The 12,680-nt window shown below is 39.4% G+C and overlaps 1 long non-coding RNA gene across 1 annotated transcript; it reads right to left on the bottom strand.

Moving 5' to 3' along the window:
* Positions 1-476: 476 nt before the first annotated feature.
* On the bottom strand, positions 477-3,813 carry LOC122881565. Its single transcript, XR_006379178.1, has 2 exons — positions 3,046-3,813; positions 477-2,549 (listed from the first exon to the last, which is right to left on the bottom strand). It is a non-coding gene; the product is annotated as an uncharacterized LOC122881565 (long non-coding RNA).
* Between the last annotated feature and the right edge of the window lie 8,867 nt (positions 3,814-12,680).

A 12,680-nucleotide genomic window follows, 5' to 3' on the forward strand; every position in this document is an offset into this window, starting at 1 on the left:
GAAAAAGCACCAAGCGTGAAACCTTTTGGCAGCGCTGCAGTTTAGGGGTCTGAAGAGAATGTAAGAAAACGTAGCATGACTTGTCAGAAAATCTCCCTGAAATTACTCTGAAATTACTATGAGTGATTTTTTTTTTTTTTCATGAAATTGCTGAATGAATAGTACTCCGTACTGGCAGAATGCACTTTTGGCAAATGGGATGAAAAATGGGTGTCACATGCTTTTAGCAGATATGTGCTAATGTGCCCAATTTCCAGGCTCATTATGGCATTAATGTACAAATCTCTGGTCTGGGTGGTGATTATTCACGTTGAAGGCAAAAATAATCACCAATAATTAGCTGTGTTTGAGTATCGCAGAAACCAGAACCCTGTTTGTATTGTGTGAACCATGGCAGACACAAACTACACCTTCGTCAATGTGAACCGCATATCCAAAAAAGCATGTATAGTTACATGTAGCCTTTATTCTCCTGATGATGGCATGTACGCAGGGCACCTGTATGCGCTGCTAGAGCTTAAACAAATGACCCCAAGTTTTATTATTCAAATTAAGAGGCGATCCAACAGCAGCCTCCACAGCAAAGTGAATGTCATCATGTGCCCTTGTCAGACACATGGCTCTGAGGTTGTTTGTCTACATGTACATTAGATGCAGTGGGTATAGAAGAAGCAGTAGCACCACTGTATGCATGTTAAGATTTATACTGACTATTCACATGGTAGTAGTTTGAACAGATTTTGAGTTGGGATAATATTAAACCTGCACTAATCAATACTGTTGGACCACAAGAAATAACTTTGTGTAATATGAAATGGATCGCTCATAATGACAAACCAACAAGTCCTCCAAATTAAATAACAAAGTACGTTGCTTGTCCATGCCCTCTAGAATGACACATATAAGCGTTTTTTGATCTGATGCCTGTATCAGCAGGAAGACATTCTTTGTCAGTGCCTAAACACAATGGTTAAGGTTTGGTTAGGTTTAGGGAAAGATCATGGTTTGAGTTAAAATTGCAACTTTAGGTTAAGGTTAGGGGACCTTCGTCATGATGGTTACAGTAACCACTAGGTTACCAACTGTTCGTTACTCTACCTGTCCAGTATCAAACAGCAGACAAAATTAGCGACTAGCTGGTGAACATAGTGGACCATTTCGCAGCTAAAGAGCCAGGTATTTTCTTCATGAGGTGGTGGAGACCAAATCAGAGCTAAAAAGAGAGTGAATATTGGAGCTATTAGCCAGAAACACAACCCCAAATAAATGCTAATGTTGCTCTGTGTCTAAATGGGCAACTTCTGCCAACATGAATCTGGGAAAGTATCTGGGAAAGTATAGCAGTTGAACTGGCTTGTGACGGTGAGGCTTGCCTACAAGAGGGTTAAACATACTTTGTTGTCAAGGTAACACATAGAGAACCATTCATTTTCAAGTGCATTAGACAACATTATGCTATGGACATTAGCTATTGTGAAAGTTATATTTTATATATAACCTGACCATGAATGACAAACAATAGTGTTACATCAATTAATTCTGTTATTATATACACATGGAATAATTGCTAATAGCTCGATTGCTAGCTAGCAGCATACGTTACATCTTTGGCTGTTGATTTGATGTAATGTGCATGCCTTGGTCTGCTTTACTGTTTAGTGGAAGAGGTCCAGAAAAGATGGAGAAACCTCCGTTAGTACAAACAATTAGCAACAGTGCTTGACAGAGGTCACCTAGAGAACAATTTGGTGGGGGACACCTAATCATCAAGCTTAAATTCTACCTATTCCTAATGATGGCCAGCTAGCCAGTAGTCAGATAGTTTGCCTAAAATACAAGTAGATAGAATGGATGAGGATAAGGATGAAGGTTTGCCTGAGTCTGCTGACATCGGCGTTATGTCATCCAAACACACAAAAGCAGGACACAATTTAGCTAATCCACAAAGTTAAATTCCCACACACACGTTATAACCTTTGCGGCATGCTCAGATAAAGAGGATTGCAAACCAGGACCTTCAGTGAAGCTGTCTGGTGTTGGAGGCGCCAATCAGAGCATCCCTAATAGGCCTACTCAAGAGGAATGTGTGTATGTGTGTGTGCAATGGGAGCCTCCGTCTGTCTACTCAGTGGCTACTGTGTATACAGTATGCATGCATGAATCCTTGCATATGTTTTTGTGTGTACAGGTAAGTCTCTCCTTATGCTGGTTGGCTGGTGTGTGTGTGTGTGTGTGTGTGTGTGTGTGTGCACTGGCATACAATTATGAATTATTTTGTGTGGAAGTATGTGCACCAACATTTGCACGCATGTGTGTGTATTTAGTATGTACATGTGCAAACATCTAGTCAGTATAATTTCTAGTATACACACGCATGCTTGTGTGTAGCAGACTGCTGCGCTGGTGTGTGTTTGTTTATGTGTGTGTGTGTGTGTGTGTGTGTGGTTGCTGCAGGCAGGTTGAAGATTGTCTCCCCCCTGAGGGCCTCTCTCTCCCTGCAGCATGTGGGAACCATGGCGCGTTGCCAGGATACAAGCCCCTCGTCTGTACTGACAAGAAGACATGAAGAGCAAAGATTAATTATTTACAAGCAGACCCCTGTACACCACGTCTGGCTTGGCACTTCTCCTGCATTAAATGTCACTATCTATGAAGCCATCCGTTTTATTGCTTATTCTATTTAAGCACTGTGGAAAATCTGTTGCATCGCCCCATACACTTTCTCACATTCTTACATCGAGGGCCACCAATATTTCCTTTTTAATAAGGCTGTTTCATATTAGAATAACCAGCTATGATGACATCTCTGTACAAAAGCCCATTTAAAAAAACAGTTGTTAAACAGACACGAATGCTAGCTAATGGTCCCTGCACTCTCACAGCTATTTTCAGTGTGTTTGCAAACTGGGATCACCAGTGTCCTCTGGGCAGCCTACTCCCCTGCTTCATCTAATATTTATGGGTTCTATATACTGCTGACTGACTAGCAGATCCGCTTTCTGAGCTCAAGCAGATATTTACAAAACATTAGAATAATTCATTTACCATCACATTCGTCTTCGGCGTCGGCTCTGCCTTCCCTCAGCCTCTCGTGATGAGACATCCAGAGGCACTGGGGAGGGTGATTGAGTGAGCTGTGAGTTTATCGCTCTGATGGTTTTTTTTATTGTTGTGGATGAAGCAGATGAACACACATAAACACGCACAAGACTAAAACACACTATGCTGTATCAAAAGCACCAATAATGTCAGATACACATATATTACAGTAATATTAAGTAATTTATCGTGGCAGATATCCAGATATGTGCTCCCTGGTTCTGGCTGTTACAAAGCTGGAAGTAAAGGCATCTGTGCTGCTTCAACCCGGGCTGGTCCTTTGTTCTCATTTCCTTCCACCTCTTTGTTGTGCTGCTGGCTGTCTGTCTGCTCGTCTGTCTGTCTCTCTGTCTGTCTGTAGCCGACCAGGGTTTATTTACATACTTCCAGCACATCCATATTCATGATGGAAGCGGGTCACTCCACGTGGAGATGTGTGTGTCTGTGTGTAGGTGTGTGTGTGTGTGCGTGCAGGATTTAATTGGGCTATGGTCAGAGGGGATCCTCCACACTGAGTCCCAGGTGGAGAGGGAGCAGGGATCCCACTGTTCTGAGCATTATGCATTTTCTATTGTTTCTTTCCCCCTCCTCCTGTACACATCAGCGCTCCCGCGGCGACGGCACAAGTCGCCTTTTCATCAGGCTAAATTCGGTCTGATCCAGCACTAATTCTGCTCATATCTGACGAATTGATTTCAAAGACCACAGGCTTGGAAAGATATAGCTTGCTGTGTTTTTCAAAAAGGAAAAAAAAACAACAACAATGGACTACAGCTTTCAGTATGACATTCAATTATTTTATGTTAGTAAACACTGTGGACTTTGTATTGCTGTGTTCAGGGTCATATGCAATTGTAGGAAAAAATGTCTGTTGAGAAACAGGAATAATGAATGCAAATCTTAGCCTTGTATGTTTTATTGATTTTTAAATTTACTGCATAAAACAACTACTTATATTCAATATGTTACCCTTTAAATGACATTGATGGCTGACTGAAAGATGTCACATCACAAAAACAAAGCCACCTTCCCATAGCAAGCATTTGGCTTCGTGCAAGGGCTTTTATTATCATCAGAAATGTAATTGCACTGTTGTTGTTGAAGGACAGAGGACAGGGGAAAAAAGGATCAGGCTCAGAGATATAAAGTACGTGCAGAGCATTAATGCAGAGCCCACTTCTCTCCTTTATATTTCCCTGCCAGTCTCTGTGACTTCCTTACATGATGGAACTATTGTATCCCCTTAACCCCCTGTATGTCACATGTCAGGAAACACAATCACCGCTGCAGCCTCCTTCACCCTAAAGTGGAAATGAGCATTAACACCAGGCTGGGACTCTATGGCAGAACAAGGCTTATTACAGAGGTCAGTGGCTCGGGATAACACTGTTTCAATGTGCATTATCGGTGGTGTGTGGAATGGGTTGTAAGACAGGGCCTGCTTTTGTTTTAACATGCCAGTTTCAAATGAAGGAATATGTGTCAGGTGTTTTATTTTAAATTTTACTGATTTCAAATGCAGCGATAAATCTTTTAACTATACAATGAAAGTGGTCCAGTTGTATGTTTGTAATGCTGCATAATGACTAAGTTGTTGGGGACTGTATGAAAATGATTAGGTGGGGGTGGGGGGTTATGGATTTTTTTGTTTTTGCTGAAGAAAGTGTAGGGACAATAGAACATTTCAACGTGCACAAATAATCAAATTAAATACACAAATCTGTTAAATTGCTGTCCCTGTAGTCTTATCATTCATAAGCGATTGGTTGTAAATCATCACGTAGCTCATCGCTTTCTTATTAAGTGTTGATGCTTTCATAATATAGAGTTGAGTTCAAATAACTTAACGTTGAAAGTGCGTTTGAGGAGTATGAAACAATTCCTGTAACTGCTGAAAAGATGTTAATGCATCACCCAGATATATATCATAAACGTTTGTAATACCAGCTGCCTTCCAATCTCTAAACCCCACATCTGTACAAGTATATTCATAGTCAGGATTATTAGCAATAGGTGCTAAGAATGAATATTGGCTAATTCCATAGTATTTTTGTATGCAATTCAAAGGCTTAGACTATGAAATGATCTTTCATCTTAGTTTGCAGCTTTATGGAACATACAAAAGGAATGCCTAACATGGAGTGGGTCTTTTAAATATTCTCATGCCAAATAGATATTTTACTTCCCTTGAGCTACAAAGAGCTGTCGCCTGTGGTAATAACTGTTCAGTTAGTAGCTCTTGGTTCAAAAATCGAGCCCCTGGAATGTCTGTGATGCACTATTCTATCTATTCTATTCATATTTAAAGTGAATAATAAGTTTCATTGCCCTTCCCACCCAAAACATTTTCATACAGTCCCTTATCATGAACTAACGTTTTTCCCAGAAACACAGCTATCCTCATCTGAATTTTTCCAACCTCAAACTTTCTCTGTGTAAACACAATGAAAGCAATGGAAAAAAGAAGAGAAACGCCAAAATCCGTCTCGCCTCTCTCCTGCCAAACAGCCAAGCTGTGCATATTATGACACAGACTCTAGGTAATTTCACATGAAACGCTCACAGTCGGTCTTAAAACAATTAGCGGCTTTGTTTGATGGGAGAGAGAAAAGGGTCTATGAGAACTGATTATTGCGATGGGATTTTATATTGCTTTTTAAAAACCAATTAACTCCTGAGAGCTTAGTGGCTTTTCAACAAACGGCACATCGTTAAAGTATTGTTGAGAAACATTGTTGGGCGTGATAATTGGCATCCATTCAGAGCAGCCTTGGCAGACTCTTAGAAAAGGGTCTCGCTGAACAATCAGACACTCAGAGACAGAAGCCTGAGTTGGCATTTCTCTGGCTTTTTCCCCTCATCGCAGATTCTCCCTCGCAGCCATTTCTCAATCCTTATCTCTGCTCCAGCACTGCAAACGCTCACATTTAACAGGAAACTGAAAGAATGCTTTCAATGTAGTCATTTGACACACAGTGCAAGGGACATTAGGTGCATGTATTGTCCATTACTTCTTGACTTTGAATTTAAAAGAGCAATTTGAATCAGCCTGCTGTTTCATACATTTCTTAACAAGTTGTGGAAATAATCTCAATGTCCAGCAAGAGCACTGCAAATGTCAGCATTCTTTTCCTTTTGATAAAAAATCCTGATATAATCTACGGTCCTGAAAACCTCAGCAGTATTTTACTGAAAGGCAGTTTATTTCAAAACATAATGAATCAGATTTTGCGAACTGAATACAGTGAGTGACTGCGGCCCGGTCAGTGTGTTTTGTGAAACAAAAGTCAATATATCCGTTTGCTTTTTAATTAATTTCATGTTGATGGAAAAACTTTAATGAATTTATTTTTATGTAGTTTTATCAGTTTACTTGATAGGGACAGTGCTCATTAAACAACAGGGGAGAAAAAAGGGAAATGAGCCAGAGTTAGCCTAAAAGGCTAATTTCATTGGTTGACCCTGGTCAGATGTTAAAAAGGCCCCCTTAAAGAAGAAGAAAACAATATGTATCTTATAAATACACAACATGATATACTGATAAAGAGAAGAAGAAGACACCTAGTATCCTAATGTTGACATGATTGATTATGAGGGACAATTGCACTGCAATAATCCATATTAGAATCTATTCACAATGAATTTCAGTATCTTTCTCAGAGGCATTTGCTCATAAATGTAATTTTCCTCTATCCAGTTATATCTGCCCTGGTGGCTGAACATTTTACTGAGCCAAGGAAAGCTCTGTCAGCTGAAACCTTCCGAGTGTAATGAGATAGCATCACAGGAAATAATTTGTACAAAAATAAATGTTTTTATGGCATCTGATATCATATGTATTAAAAGCAGTGAACTGTGGGAAGTCAACGTGGATGATTTATTTATTTATTTATTTTTTACAATTAAGTAAGTAAAACTTAAATAATCTAGGTAAAATATTGTGAGCTTAACCCTACAAAACAGAACCAACGGTGAAAAAATCTAATTTGTTTTCATACAATTTAGACTTTTCATCAAATATTGTTATTGTTTTTTGTAGGATATGTAAAAACTGGACAGGACAGGACTAATGGCTGGGATCACATGTTGATTCAATTTAACGGAGGTATGATACTAACCCAAAATATCCATTAAATTACTCCCATGAGCTTGCACTGCATAATCAAACTGTTTTGCAGCCAAACAAATGCAGAGTACAAAAGTTTGCCATTACCTATCTTATAATTTACTCTAATTGTGTTTCCTATATCGCACACTGTAAAGCAATGAGCAGGGACTATAAGAGGGAACCATGAGGACAAACTCACTGTCTGTTGGGGGTCATGTGAACTTCATTGGGGTTCACACTGAGGTGAGTAGATAATCACTAAAAGCCGCTTCATCGAACTGAGGCTGATTGGGTGGATGGAGATTAGACCTTATATACCTCCATTCCCAGACACAGACTCACACCTGCTGGGTTCCTCTCCCTCTCTAATCGAACAGCCATGTCGAGCTGCTCTCTGGGGTTTTCTGCGGCCTGGACTCTCTGCTCTCTGTAGAACATGAGACAAACACACAGACAGACACAGAGACAGACACACAGACAGACACACAGACAGACAGTCTCCTGGGAACTCGAAGAGACTTCAGCTCAACAGACGTAAAACCCACTTTCATCCCATCTACACTTGATGTACATCCTTTCAATCAATCCTGACATCTGGATGGAGACTGCACTTTATATAACTGATAAAAAATATCTCTCCTATGGATGTCCTTGTAATTGGGATATGAAAGTCTTCTCATGTGTGACTCTTCCGAGCACACAATGACCTTTTCTCCTATTTTTTTTGTGATGATTTCGTTATTTGTTTTTCCCAGAAATATATTCAAACGCAGATGCACAGTTCACTTGAAACGCATTTAAAAAACTGTATTCATCATACAGTAAATACACATTTACCTTTCATATCTCCAACACTGTCCCACTGCTGACCCACTACTCCCGCCCAAAAGGAACAAATAATATTAGTTCCCATAATATACATACATGTGCATCTCCCCAACTTACACACAGACCTACTTTGATACATACACAGACATGCTTGCACAAGTACACCCACAAGAATTTACATATATGAACACACACGTGCCTTCATAAATTTACAGTTTCTGCAGAAATACACCCCCAAATATACTTTTTCTTTTTTGCACGTGCACATGCTTACACACATGCATAAAAACACATACAAACAATCCACAGTATCTGCAATATCTGCACATACTGTATATTCCAGTATGCATACATATATTTTTCAACACATCTACTCAAGTGTATGCACACCTGTATGACGATCACACTTTTCTAAATCTGCTGTGTTTTCTTTCTTGGTCTGCTCTAACAGTTGCTCGGCTCTCTGCTTCTTTTCTGCAGCTCAGACCTGCCATGTGGACAAATATTAGACATATTTCTCGTCAGCAAACTGCATTTAAACATCCTAATACATTTATACGGAGTGCTTTACACCTCCTCCTTCTACATCTTTTGCTGACGCGCGTGCTGAAAGAGAATCTACTAAACAATAAAGAGGAGATTAGAGTGATATTCGTACACTAACATGGACCGTATTTGAGGTGGAATGATGTAATTTAATCATGTTATAATAGTAAGCAATATGTAAGTCTACCATGCTCAGAACTGGATTCAACTTTAGTTTTTTTAAATATATATTTCTATTCAAAATCACATTTGGATTAAAGGTAATTTTGAATGGAAGAGGAGTGTATTTTCTCATGAATCACAGACAACTTTCTCTGTCTCGAGTGTTTCAGAGTAAAGAAAACAATATTCCTTTGTGCTACAAGTACTGTGTAATGAACCCAAATGTTTTTGCTAGTGGCTGAACCTACTGAGAGAAAAGACATGAATAAAAGATGAAGATACAATAACGCAGAGGAGAAAAAAACAAAAACTTTGAACACACCAAAAGTTTGCATTAAAGAGTCTTGCATTAAAAAGACATGAAAAATTCTGTTGTTTACTCGAAGAAATGGGCTTCTCTTTTCATCACGGCTTTGATCAGAGTGACACAAACAGATCCAGAGAGAGACAGAGAAAAAAAAAAAAGGAACTAGTCCCATTTCTGATTGACAGCTTTAATTAACAAAAGCAGCGCGGGCTCTGTGCATTTCCTCTCACAGCCTCTGGGGGCCGAGCCGTGATAACAGGGAAATGCCAGAAAACAATACCTGACTTTTCAAACAAATTATCTATTCTCCGAGCGGTTGCATTCATGTATGTTCATGTAGGATTTTTTAATGAGGATTTTCAATTTGCTGAGCTAAATCAAACTGGAATCCAGCGTGATTGTGTGGAAATGCTGCCTAAAATATTCTCTCAAGGAAATTAGTGAGATACCATATGTTTCTCACATTAAAAGGTTCACAGTTATGCCGTGTTGTCTATATAGGAAATTTTCATCTTCAATACACATGTGATGTGATAGCAACAAGTTGACAATTAATTCTCTCATTCTGTAGGATAAATGGAAAATATATCAGCATCCCAATTTGAATGATTCTATTCCACAAATAAGATATGAATGATGAAGAAACAAGCAAAGTTTAATCAACAAAAATATATGAGAATGTGATTACAGTAGCTGTACATGGAACAATGATACGAAGGGATTACAGTCAGGGCTGTAGCTGAGGTCATATTCATTCGGAGGGTTTTAGCAACCTGAGGAGGAGTTTACATTCTACAATTAAAAATGTACACATGGTGGGTGTTAACTCGATGTATTCAAATTTAACTACTTTTTGGCCAACAAAAATATCAAAATCAGTAAATTATTCAGTATTTCTCCACCAGAATTTTATTCCTGGCTTTGAAACGGCGTTTAGACCTTCATGCTGAGAAATGAAATGCACAGAAAACAGGATTGAACAATTAACTGAATAAATAAAATAGGAAAAGCCTAAATGAAAAATATGACGACTCTTTCTTTTAGGTGTCTGGGAGGTGGGGGTGGAATGTGGTTGTACATCAAAGAGGCACTCCACTGATTTTACACAAGAGGATCAGTTTATTTGTCATGAGGAGACTACTCAGCCTTTGAAATGAATTATACAATGGAGGAGCTTACTAAAGTCTGAAAAAAGCCCCCCCGCTGATGTCATCAGGGGATATTTCGGCTTGGGCTTTAGATGAGTTACAAACTGGACGTGTGGAGTTTAAAAGATATGGGCATTTGCCAGGCAAGAAGGGTCTAATCAAAGATGCTACTGAGTTGCATCATGAGATACTAGGGAATAAAGTCAAGATATCCTGGCCTCTGCTCAATTTTGACCATTCTTTTTTTTTCACAAGGAACAAGTCAGAAACAATAAACACAATTTTCCGTAACAGAAATATGTGATTTTCTTTCTTATCCCTGTAAGGATCTTGTGACCCCACAGAGTTATCTTGAGACCCCTTGGGGTCCCGACCTCCAGCTTGGGAAACACTGCATTACATTAAGGGACTTCTAAAATCCTGGCTACAGCCCTGATTAGATTAATTTCTAAAATAATACACAGCTTGATTCATTTAAAGTTCCCCTCCAGACATGTGTTAAGACATAAAATACTGCTGGACACAAGATGTCTCCTACTTCACAGTGTATGTGCAATGGGGGCTTCAAGTTTCCACATCACACTTGTGTAAGTTGCATATTGAATCACGATTGCCTGCAAAACCCATTTTTGGGTGGAGGGGGACTTTCGAGGCCCAGGAAAGGTGAAAATATCCAGAATATAACAAGAAAAAGCCAAAGCTTAGAGAAAAGTCAGACAGAATAAACATTTGTGACAGAAATGCATGATTTTCTTTTCTACCCCTTTAAATTATCTTGCTATCTTCATCTTCAAAACCTTTCATTTCCATTAGGGCAGATTTTAAATAAGAGAATTTGACCTATCTATGATTTAGATGAATGGTCTTCCACATATTTTGAGGCATACCAACGTTATACGAACAGATGTTGACTGAAGTTTTCCTCCCCTCCCCCCATTTGAAAGTTAAATGGCATATAAAACATATTTCATTTCAAACCGATCGCATTTATCATGAATGCAGACTGGCTGTTTTAACTGTATTAATAATATTACCTGTGAGGAGTCAAAGTGCCTAAAGTGGTTGGTCTAGTATGCAGCAGCTTCTGTCAGCAGACTAGAATAGAATAGTAAGATTTAAACAGCAGCGAGTCATTAGAAGCAACGAGACCAAAAAGAAACAATAAGTGTTGTATTATGCATTCTATATGCAAGCAGTGAAACACAATGCTTAAAGACTAAGTAACTCAGTGATTATGGTGAAGAGTGGCACAAATAGCAGGCAATAGCATGATGGAGTATAGTGACAATGGACTCCCTATTACTGTATGTACTTAAATTGCAGTATTCCCTACATCCGAATCATTACGTGCAGCACAGGGAGGTGGGAAACAGTCACTGATTATGGTGTACGGGAGCGGAAATGGCAAGCAGGCATTAGCACACAGCGACATTAGCGTTGTCCCAGACAGCCTGTTAGTTGAAGTGGGTTTTAATTAGCTCTTTTCCAGTTAGTAAATGGAGGAATTATCAATGGCCCAAAAACAAGATTGAAACTAGGCATGAAACCTAGAGACACAGCACAAAAACACACATTCACACGCATAAAAGTGCTTACATGCATTCACCCCTGCATGTGCACGCATGTACACAATCATGCACACTACCTGACACACACACACACACACACACACATACAAAGACTACAAAGTACAAACACAAACACTCCAAGTGAATGACAGATACAGGCAAATAATATTAGCATAATACGTGGCTCACAAATGGAAAAACTCATTATCTAGTTTTAGGGACAAAATGTTTTTTCCACCTGCTTCCAAACAAATCAGAGCCTGCTCATACGATGCTATGCTTACTATAAGTGTTTACAAATGCAAGATTGCTCTCAATTTCAGTCCATTCAGCTTGTGACACGGGGCACTCCTGGGTTTATTCCTCCTTTATGGGCCTGCTCTGAGCCGTCATGGCCGAGGCCGTCAGGATGATAACAGAATGCTGAAGTTATTAGCCAGCTTTTTAATTAGATTCTGCCCTTCTACCCTGCCTTGTCCCTGCTTGATTTTTTTTTTTTTTTATGTGGGTGCACCACTGAGGCATTATTAATATTTAGATGAGAAGCCCCTGCTCTTGCCTCAGAGGCTGTTAGTAAAAGCAGCGCCCCCCCAATAGTGTTGGATGGATGGATGGTTGGATGAATTCCCCTGATGGCCCTTCATCTCTGCTGCTGCCATAGCCGTGCAGCCTCTCTAATAGGGGAGATGAGGATTCCGGCTGTTTGTAGTGCAGCTGTAACATGTTGTGCAGGTTTCTTTAAGGTCTACAATACTTTTAAAAGCACTGCTAATGTATTTATGGGTTCACTAGGCTGTGTGCACTGCCTACGCATATTTTTTTTTATTTCTGTGGATAACTGACTCGAAGAAGATGGCGTGACATCATGTTGAGATATTTAGTATAATACAATTAATAGTTTTTGATAACAGAAA

Source organism: Siniperca chuatsi, linkage group LG9, assembly GCF_020085105.1.
Source record: "Siniperca chuatsi isolate FFG_IHB_CAS linkage group LG9, ASM2008510v1, whole genome shotgun sequence".
NCBI classification, from domain to species: Eukaryota; Metazoa; Chordata; class Actinopteri; order Centrarchiformes; family Sinipercidae; genus Siniperca; species Siniperca chuatsi.